This window comes from Plecotus auritus (genome assembly GCF_963455305.1).
Source record: "Plecotus auritus genome assembly, chromosome: 2".
NCBI lineage: Eukaryota > Metazoa > Chordata > Mammalia > Chiroptera > Vespertilionidae > Plecotus > Plecotus auritus.
In genome coordinates, this window is record NC_137771.1 from 74,458,961 (window position 1) to 74,470,157 (window position 11,197).

The window sequence follows — 11,197 nt, forward strand, 5'->3', positions numbered from 1 at the left end:
CAGCCAGCGAGTAAGTGAGTCATCAAAAGCCCTCAGGTGAGCAGCCCCCGCGGATGCAGTGTGAGTAGATGTTTTTTCTGTACAGAATCCTGCCCAAACTGCAGGTGTGTGTGTGTGTGTGTGTGTGTGTGTGTGTGTGTGTGTGTGTGTAGAGAGAGAGAGAAAGAGGGGGGTGAGAAAAAGGAGATAACTATTGTTTTAAAACATAGAACTTAGGAGCACAATTACTGATGCAAAGATTACTGGTGGGGAATGGGATTGATTAGGGGCAGGAGGGAAACTTGTGTGCCACAGAGAGACCTAGCCTGGTGGCTGAGCCTGTTCTAATGGTAAGAGAAACCACAGACCTTTCCTACTCCTGAGCATCTGCTGTGAGTTCTTTGCAGCGTCAAAGAATTGAAGTAAACCCCAAGCCCCAAAGGGGAAGAAAGTGTCCCGACTACACAGAGTGGGCACAGCCAGGCCCACCTGCCCGCTGCCCTTACGTGTGGACCGAGCTTTCAGCAGGGCTAGAGGAAGATTGGGCAGTAAGTGCTCTCCTTGGGCAAGGCTCTTCTGCCTGTTTAATCAGCACTTACAGTTATCTGTTGACATTTTGGAAACAAAACCAAAAGCCTTGAAAAGACAGAGTGAGCATTGTACCTCGGAGCCATTAGGGATATTCAGAGCTGGTCCTGAGCAGTGGCGTGAACACTGGACACTTACTTATCTTCCAGAGAGAAGGTCTTTGTCGGCAGACTTGGCTCCCGGGGAGACTGGTGTTGGAAAGCTCTGACGTGGGTGCTCCCTGTATGAGCTTCCCTTACTCCTATTGAGAATTCCATGCATTTACCAGGTGTGGAGATAGCAAGCACGGGCCCTCAAGGAGAATTCTGCTCAATCTCAGGGATTCCCAGAAGAGCCAACTTGGGGCAGGTGGGAATCGGGGGGAGGCTGGAACGGAGCAGCAGCCCCATTCTGGGAGCTGGGGCATACCCCTCATTTCTGTTTTTCAAATGAGCAGAAAGCTGAAGGTGCCTTTCAAACAGGAAACAGTGACCTAATAGTCTCCACCAGAGAGCAGATTTTGGGGTAGGATATTGTCTGTGCTATTGCTCTAGCAACACCACCACAAAGTAAGTTTATGTGAGTTTTCAAAACTAAGACAATAGGATTATCTGATGAAGGCCTGCCAAGAAGGGTGGGAGCCTGGGAAAGCCCAACACTCTCCAAGATACCAAAAGTAAAAAATAAAACACCTACATGTAGAGCCTGTTCGGGCATCAGGCCTCAGTAAAGTCCAAGGAATCACTTCCTTTGTGTAAATTGTTTTGAACACATGAATAATCCCTGTGTAAGTGCGTTCCCCTTTCACCTGGAATGCTAGGCGAACTCTAACCATGTCAAGTGGGTAAGAACAGATAACCGCTGTCAGACCTGCCGTGGATCCAACCATTAATCAGTGCCCATGACCAGAAATCCCCAGCTTTGTAGTAATGAACGTTTTATAGTGCTCAAATGCCATAAACTGGATTGCACCACAGGGAAAGATTCGAATCATTGCACCATTCCCTTTATACAATCCAAGGGGAACAGCACACATTGTAGAAAATACTCCTAAATGTCTGTAATGGTGATTGTGAACTTGTACTGAAACTTTTACCAGATCCAAAGGAGCAACTGTTGTTTTAGCACAGCATCCTGCCATACCTCCCGCCAGAAGGAGTGCAGCCAGTAGAAGTCTCGTTGGACGGTGGCCCTCCTCTCCTGCCACCTTTGGTATCACGGGGGTGGGGGTGGGGTGGGAGTTGGGGGTGGGGGGTGCACAGCCAGGGCTCCTGCTGCTGCCATCAGGACAAGGGCCATGTCTGGAGCTTTAGTCGCCAATTTACAATCCAAGGGCTGGGGCCATGGCCATTGGCCAGAACTGACAGGGCACCTACGACTGCACAGGTGGGGCAGAACAACCTGGTTTGGTGAGTTTTTACAAAAATACTAGAGGCCCGGTGCACAAAATTCGTGTATGGGGGGGGTGTCCCTCAGCCCAGCCTGCACCCACTCCAATCTGGGACCCCTCAAGGGATGTCCAGGATCTGGCCTAAATGGGCAGTCGGACATCCCTTTCACAATCCAGGACTGCTGGCTCTCAACCGCTTACCTGCCTGCCTGCCTGATTGCCCCTAACCACTTCTGCCTGCCAGCCTGATCAATGCCTAACTGCTCCCCTGCCAGCTCGATTGCCCCTAACTGCCCTCTCCCACAGGCCTGGTCCTCCTCACTGCCCTCCCCTGCTGGCCTGATCACCCCTAACTGCCCTCCCCTGCCAGCCTGGTCACCCCTAACTGCCCTCCCCTGCAGGCATGGTTCCCCCCAACTGCCCTCCCCTGCAGGCCTGGGTTTTTCCCAACTGCCCTCCCCTGCAGGCCTGATTGGCCCCAACTGCCCTCCCTTGCAGGCCTGGTCCCTCCCAACTGCCCCCCTCTGCCAGCCTGGTCACCCCTAACTGCCCTCCCTTGCAGGCCTGGTCCCCCCGCAACTGCCCTCCCTTGCTGGCCATCTTGTAGCAACCATCTTGTGTCCACAATGGAGCGGCCATCTTTGACCACATGGGGGCAGCCATCTTGTGTGTTGGAGTGATGGTCAATTTGCATATTACTCTTTTATTATATAGGATATACCTTTGCAATTATCACTTTAATCAGGATGTAGAACATTTACATCACCCCCAAAATATTTCTTGTTCCCTCACCCCTACCCCAGCCAACCATTAATCTGCTTTCCTTATAGATTTATTTTTTTTGCCTCTTCTAGATTTTATACAAATTAGAATAAGGCATTATGGTCTCTTTTGTGTTTAGCTTCTTTCACTCGGCATGTTTCTCAGATTCATTCATGTTGTTATGTATCAGTCGTTTGTTCTCTTTTATTTATGAATAGTATTCTATTGTATAAACATATAACAATTTGCTTATCCACTCATCAACTGATGGGCATTTGGGTTGTTTCCAGTTTGGGGCCCTTGTGCATAGAATAAAGTTGTTGTGAACATCTGTGTACAAGTGTTTATGTGGGAATATGTTTTCATTTCTCTTCAGTAAATACCTAGGAGTGGAATTGCTAAACACTAAGGTAAGATTTAATTTTATTTTTAAAAAGTTGGTGCTTCCACCCCAGCTGGTTTGGCTCAATGGATAGAGCATCAGCCTTCGAATTTGAAGGGTCCTGTGTTCGATTCCAGTCAAGAGCACATACCCAGGTTTCGGGCTCGATCCCTAGTAGGAGGTGTGCGGGAAGCAGCCAATCAATGATTCTCTCATCATTAATGTGTCTATCTCTCTCTCCCTCCCCCTTTCTCTCTGAAATTAAAAAAAAATTTTTTTTTAAATACATGCTTCTATTTTGATGCAGCAATTCCCACCATTTAGTCTAATAAGTACTCAGGAATGTGTGTAAAGATCTAGCTGCCTGGATCTTCATCACAACATTGTTTATACATTTGCTACAACTGAAGGTACAACCATGTGAGGAGTACCACGTGGCAATCCAAATGGCTATTTCAAGCTCCTAGTTCAGGTTAAGGATTTAGCATAAATATCTTCTGAGACTCCACTACTAAAATAACAATAAAGGAATTAAAATGGCACAAACCCACAATGAAAAAGAAAACAGGAAAGGGGCCATCAGCAGAGACAGCTTTTAACAAATTTCCCAAGTGTGTCCATAGACAGACTGGGAGATGCCTCAGGCTGGAAATGAAAAGGATCCCAGAGAGCAGGCATGCAAATGGAGCTGAAAACCACTGCAGGTCCACAGATGCAGCAGCTGACACCTCTGTTGCCCAGATTAGACAGGTGCCAATCACCTTCTCTGGGTCAGACATTGGAGGGCTTATTTCTGAAGAGATTGTACAGACCACCTGGGAAGAATAGGGCAGCCAATATGGAATCTGGAAATGCAGAGTGGAGCCTTTTGCATTCCTGCCCTTAGAGACCCTTAAAAAGAACAACAAACTGGCTTCCTGCCAACTTTCTCTAGCGAGAAGCCTGAGAGTGGACAAACTCTGTCTATGCTCTTCAAACTTCCCATCAGCCTCCTTATCACCTCAATCTTAAATAAAAATGAAAAACCAAAGTAAACAGACCTGGGAGGAAAGTCACAATAGGAAAAAGTAAGAAAAAATGGACCAATAGCCAAAAATGTGATTCTAGAGGAAATAGAGATAATTCATAGAACAGAAGAGATTTATAAAAATAAACAAAAACGTCTAAAAGCCTCAGAGCAACTGGGAAAATACATCACAATGGTAAAACAAGAAAAGGGTGCTATGAAAAAGAAACAATCAGAGAACAAGAAGGAGCTTTTTAAAATGAAAAATGTTTGTCAAAATTAGTAATAAGAATAATGTCAAATTATGATGTTAAAGAAATCTCCCAAATATAAATTTTAATATGTTAAAGTAAATGCAAAATATGGCAGAAAAGACAAAAGATACAAAGGGATGATTTAGAGATTTGACATCTAAATAACAGGAATTCCAAAAAGAGAAGTTAAAACAATGGGAAACAATAAAATAAAAATAGTAAATAATTTTCTAAGATGAAGAAGGACATGTGTCTTTGATTGCTAGGGTGCAATAAATACCCAGTACAATGAATGAAAAAAGATCTACACCTAGATATAACCACCAAAACTTTCAGAATACCAAGAACAAAGAGTGGATACTAAAATAGTCCGGAGAAAAAGAAACAAAACTCTACTTTGATGTTTGGCCTGAATTTTATACACATTATTAATTGGCTGAAAACAGAATCAAGGCATTTGCAGTCTGAAAGTACTCTAAATTTTACCTCTTGTATATTTTACCCTAGGGAGTTCTCAGGGATATACTCCAGCAAAATGAGTGTAAACAAAGAAAGAGGAAGCTATCACAGTCTTAAAATCACTGAAAGCATGAAGGGAAATTGCAATATGGCAACCACGCTGCAGCCCCAGAGAAAACAAGGGCCGGAAGATAAAGAACTATGGAGAGCTGCAGGGAGAGGTTTCTTGTTTTGGTTTGTTTGGGGTATAAGAAATATGCCTCTGATTTATCTTCATAGAAAAGAAACAGCATGTGGCCAGGTGGCTGCTGAATTTCCCCAGAGCAAACAGGATGTGGGGGTGGAGAGAGAGAATGAGAGCTGTACAGGTGGCTGATAGCAAGAGTCCTAGGAAGATGCCCCTAGACAAAGGGAGGTGGAGGCAACTAGAGAAAGCCCCAGCCCATTTTTTTAAATGACCCACTGGGAGGACAGCAAGACGTAGGCGACCTTTAGGAAATAGGTGACCAAATAGTCCTCAGCCAATGAGGAACTGGAGGAGGGTCTAAATAAATAGGCTATGTTCCTTACCCCACATGTGATCCTATAAAATGGGCGCCTGCTCTCGAGAGTGTTATTAAAAGCCTCATTTTCACCATGCTTCTGTTTCCTAGTCCATCATTTGAAAATTGGACCGGTGAACCATTTCTCACAGGGGCGAAAGGTGAAAAGAATCAATAGAAAAACAGCTTGAAAAACAGATTAAAGGCTTGGAAAACATAATAAGAGGATAAAATAAAGGAAACTGGTGGAATGTAAAAAAAATAAAATAACTTATTTGTTTGAGAAACATTCTCTGTTGAGTAGGGACGTTGGTCCCATAAAGAAATAAAAGTAATCCTAGTTCACAACTTTGATCTGCTGTGACCTATATTTATATAGCCAAAATAAAATAAACATTAATTTCTGGCCTTTAACTCTTACAATCAACCTTAAACAAACATAAATCACAATGAGGATTTCAGAACAAAACGTAAAAGTATAGATCAGGCTGATGGAGATTGGGAGGTGGAAGGGAAAAGAGGTGAAGGGAAAGGTGGGAGTGCCTGGTCCTTCCCTTACAGAGTGAGGCGTAAAAAGATACCATCTATGGTATGGGGGACAGGAAATGGGGGTTTAATTGTATTATTTGAGGTTGAAGAGGAGACCAGGGAAATCTCTGAGAATAGTGATTGAACTACTATATTTAGGAAAGTTGTGGGAGGAGGTGGGAGTGGAATAGAAATGAGCGAACTCCACCATCACAGTAGAAAGTCAACAGAAAGACTGAAGTTGCTAACTTAATAAATAACAACTTATTTAGAAGTATGGAGGTAATCATCAAATGAATTCTAAACAGAAACGCTTTTTAAAAAATGCTTAAAATTTGTCTCAGGGGAATAGGACTAGGGGTAGGGCATATTATTTGTTTTTTGTTATAAGGCATTTGGTATTATTTAATTTAAACCATTTGCATACATTACTAATTAAAATCTTTAATGAGGAATTTCTGAGGTAAGGCTGTGTGGAACATTTGACATGCAAAAAGTTAGAGGGCTATAAATCAAATTGGTGTTAGAAGTTGTCTCTGGGTCTTTGGATAACAGATTGTTTCATTTCTTTATAATTTATACATATTCCATAGCAATCTATTTTTTTTACTCTTATAATTAACAAAATAACTTTTAAAGAGTAGCTCTTAAGTTTCTCCTGGGTCACAGGAAAACTGTCTCCAAGGGAAAAATACTCAAGGTGGTTATGCCGGATTTGAAGTGTCTACCTCACCCCATTCCCATCCACCTCTCAAAGACTCAGACAGTCAACTGGCCCAGGACAGCCCCATCTGATGTCATGGTCAGGAACCCTTGGATTTCTGCATGGCTTCACAAATATTTATGAAAACCTTGCCTAACTATAGCATCAGCCTTCTCCATGCCAGTGCTAACAGTCAGTAGCCCTCCACAATCCCCACAAGTTCCAGAACCCTCACAACCATGTGATTTGAGTCAGATGAGTGGGCACCCACCTATTGGGCCCAAATAAAATTGGCAAGGGAGTAACCTTAACCTCTGGTCCAAAGGTCTCTAGTCTTCAAACCAAACTCATTCATGTCTAGTGAAATAGAGAGTGGGCACTTCACTATAACATACTCCATCCTATATAATAAAGGCCTAATATGCAAATTGACTGAACGGCAGAACTACTGGTCGCTATCATGCGCACTGACCACCAGGGGGAAGATGCTCAATGCAGGAGCTTCCCCAGCCCACAGGCCCCAGGCCAGCCAAGATGGGTGTGGCCCTCCCCCTCATCACTCCACTGGTCGCCCCAGAGAGGGAAGCGGCTGGTGGCAGCGGTGGGGGGCAGGCCAGCAAGCAAGCAGCGCCAGGCTGGCCAAGGTAAGTGCCAGCGGGGACCCCCCAATTGCCCTGCCAGTTGCCCCACAGATCAGCCCTGATTGCTGGCCAGGCCTAGGGACCCTACCTGTGTATGAATTTCATGCACTGGGCCTCTAGTCCTATCTAATAAAAGAGTAATATGCAAATTGACTGTCACTCCAACACACAAGATGGCTGCCCCCATGTGGTCAAAGATGGCTGCCCCCATGTGGACACAAGATGGCCACCACAAGATGGCCAGCAGGGGAGGGCAGTTGGGAGGGACCAGGCCTGCAAGGGAGAGCAGTTGGGGGCAATCAAGCCTGCAGGGGAGGTCAGTTAGGGGTGAACAGGCCAGCAGAGGAGGAAAGTTGGGGGCGACCCGGTCTGCAGGGAAGGGCAGTTAGGGGGGACCCAGGCCTGCAGGGGATGGCAGTTAGGGGAAAACAGGCTGGCAGGGGTGCAGTTAGGCATCAATCAGGCTGGCAAGGGAGTGGTTAGGGGGTGATCAGGCTGGCAGGCAGAAGCAGTTAGGGGCAATCAGGAAGGCAGGTAGGCGAGCAGTTGGGAGCCAGCAGTCCTGGATTGTGAGAGGGATGACCGACTGCCCGGTAGGATTGGGCCTAAACGGGCAGTCAGACATCCCTCGAGGGGTCCCAGATTGGAGAGGGTGTAGGCTGGGCTGAGGGACACATACCCCTGTGCACAAATTTTGTGCACCGGGCCTCTAGTATTAGGATAAAGACATAGGCTAGAGCTGTACATTAGAGCTGGAATCACTTACATTCATTCCACTCGTCTGTTAATTTGACAGATGAGAAACCAAGACCCAGAGAGGCCAAGTCAGTTGGCCAAGGTCAAAACAGACTCCCACCCAGTCTTTTGTCTCTACCAGAATTTTAAAAGGAAGATAATTAGGGTGTCTTGGGTTTGGGTAATAGGTAACAATCTCTAGATCTTTGGTCTTCCAAAAGTCTACCCTTTACCATATCTGCTTGGTCAATCTTTTGAAAACACTGCCTGTGGTCATGTTGCCCACCAGAGGCTCCACACTGTCTCCAAACACAGTTCAAATTCCTGACCTGACTCTCAGCCCCCACCCCCAGCTGCCTTTGGGCCCATCATTCCCCAGGAAACCCACATGATGAACTTGGATTGAACTGGTCTTCCCTCACGTGAAGTTCCAAGGGCAGGAAGTGGAGTTCATGTGAAATCAAAGCAGGGTGAAGAAAGCCCCAGGGGCTGCTTCTCTCCCTCTCTGGCTGGCTGGCAAACACGCTCCCAGGTCCACCCCCGAGTGCGTGGGGCAGTCCTCAGAGATGGGACGATGATTGGTCCTGTTGGGCAGATACAGGGCCTGAGCCAGCATAGACCCAAGGAAGGGGTGATATTCCGAAAAGCTTCAGCAGGGAAGGGGCGAGAAGGGGAAGGATGGGTGAAGTTCTGACAAGTACTGAGTGCTTCTGGGCTATGCATCCTGCTGGGGACATGATTATTAGTGTCCTTGCTTTAAAGGTGAGGGACTGAGACTCAGGGCAGTTAAGCACATAGTTGCTAAGTAGCAGAGGCTCATAACTGGGTCTCCTTCCTCTTGGTGTCAGACTCTTTCCTTTATGCTGCTGGTCCATTATGGGAAATCATCCTCCTGGCATTGGGGGCCCTGGAACAAACCCCACATCTCCCACGTGTCATTTTCTCTGAGAAGAGCCTCAGTTATATGATGCTCAGTGCTTGCTGCTCAAAGCCATCAGACCCGTGGGCTTCCTTCTGGGTTCTTGGACCAATGCTGAGAAGCCTTCTTGCCTAAGTGGCTCCATCCATTCCCTGGCATTCAGGAGCGTGCTAGAGTCTGCTCACACCGCCTCCCAAGAGCCAATAGTACACTTTTTGAATTGTACAAGCTAGTTGATATCATGTTGGCAGCTTGAAATCAGCCTTTGTGGGAGGATTTTAAAGCATGAACTTGACAAATGCTACCAATCAGGGCTCTCCTCTACTCTCAGCCTGTTGTTAAATATTTACAGTCCATCACTAATCTCCATCTGCCCACTTCCTGCCTGGAAGACTATTGAAGATGTTCATATGAGAGCTCACACTTAATTTTCAGTTCTACACTTTCTTTAAATAGATTTAGTGGAATGGTTGTTTTTAAAATATCTTTGTAAACTTGAATGCTTTGTATCAATTTTGGTGGTAACTCTAGGCCAAAAGCCTAAGAAAACAAATGGATTCTTTGTGTAATTCAACCCCCCACTTAACTACAATGCTTAAACTCCCTGTTTTCCACACTCATTGCCATGCCCTTACCTCAGATCTGTATCTTCCATGGAGCCTATAGGAAGAGCTGCCTATCTGGGTTCCCTGCCTCCAGTCTTCCCGAAGTATACCCTTCACCATACCTGCCTGGTCAATCTTTTGAAAATGCTGTCTGTGGTCAGATCCCTCATTAGAGGCTCCGTAATGTCTTCTAATACAGTTCAAATTCCTGACCTGACTCTCAGCCCCCACCCCCACCTACTTTTGGGCCCATTATTCTCAGGGAACCCAAATGATAAACTTGGATTGAACTGGTCCTTGCTCATGTGAAGGTCCCTCTCCCTAGAATGCCGCCTCCTTTGTCTTCTGAAACTCAGTTCATGTAGCATTTCACCCATAATTCTGTCTGCCCCTAATCACTATTACCCAGCCAGTCGCCCTTGGACCTCTTAGAATACTTTGGTTGAGGCTCTCTTGTATTCTTTATACCATGACTCCTCCAAAGTCATCTGGACACAATCCTCTGCTACACCAACGCAACTCAAGGTCCAGACCACAACACTGGTGGTGTGTTAGAAATGTAAATTCTCAATCTCCATCCCAGGCCTCAGTGAATGAGAATTCTGGGGCAGCGGGGAGAGGGAGCCCTCCAGGTGATTCTAGTGCAACTGGTCTACTCTTCACCATTCCCATGGGCTTTTCCTACTTCATGTCCTTTTTTGTGGCAGCTCCTCAGAGTATCTTTTTATTGTTACTATTTTCCCCTGCTTATTCATTCTGGCAATTTTACCTTCTGGAAGGATTGTCCCAGCAAGGCTGTAGGTGGTGGTTCCACCCACCCCAAATTGCATTCCTTTTCTCCATTTCACAAGCCCCAGAGTGCTTCCTGTGTCCCCGGCCCCTACTGAGATGTAGAACCTACAGCTAGCTCCATTCTGCATTCAGCTAGGTGCACTGTTCCTTGTATCGGTGTGAATTACACACACTCTTCCCAAAACACTTGCAGCAAAGGCCACCATCTAGGTCAGCAATTCTGTTATCAGTAAGCTTTGAGTGTGCAGCCACTGTGGCCAGCCCAGGGCAAAGGTCAGGGCTCCCCAGTGGCTGAAGCCATTTTCACTGAGAAGAGGCCCCTCCATGCCGCCTCCCCCCAGAGGGAGCTCTGTCTGCCTAGAATCGGGTGTGGCTACAAGGTCCAACCCCTGGAGAATCAGGTCAGCCTCTTTTTAATTGGGGGGATAACTTTTTGTTTAGATATAATTCCAAAGTTACAGAAAAATTGTAACTGTAGTATAAAGAAACCCCATATGCCTTTTACCCAGATTCACCCATCACTTACATTTTGCTCCATTTCTTTTACTACGTTAGCATTCTCTTCCCGTATTTTTTCTTAGCCACTGAAAAGCAAATTAGAGACACTATACCCCTTTACTCCTAAGTATTTCTAAGAACAAGGACATTCTCTTATATAGACGTAGTACAATTATCAACTTTAGTACAAACTTAACGTTGATATAATACTGTTATATAAACTATAGTCCAAATTCAATTCATCAATTGTTCCAATAATGTCCTTTACACTACCCCCTTCTCCTCCCCCAGCCCAGAATCCAATCCAAGATTAATCATGTATTGCATTAAGTTGCTATGTCTCTTTAATCTCCTTTGGTTTGGAACATTTCCTCAGCCTTTCTCTGACTTTTTTGACCTTGACATTTTCAAGTGCACTAACCAGTTATTTGGTAG

At 45.6% G+C, this 11,197-nt stretch overlaps 1 pseudogene across 1 annotated transcript; it reads right to left on the reverse strand.

The window, feature by feature from the left end:
- Positions 1-1,020: 1,020 nt before the first annotated feature.
- Positions 1,021-9,522, reverse strand: LOC308241108 (solute carrier family 25 member 16-like; annotated as a pseudogene). The gene is made up of 2 exons: positions 9,503-9,522; positions 1,021-1,753 (listed from the first exon to the last, which is right to left on the reverse strand). The product of its transcript is annotated as a solute carrier family 25 member 16-like (transcript).
- Positions 9,523-11,197: the final 1,675 nt, after the last annotated feature.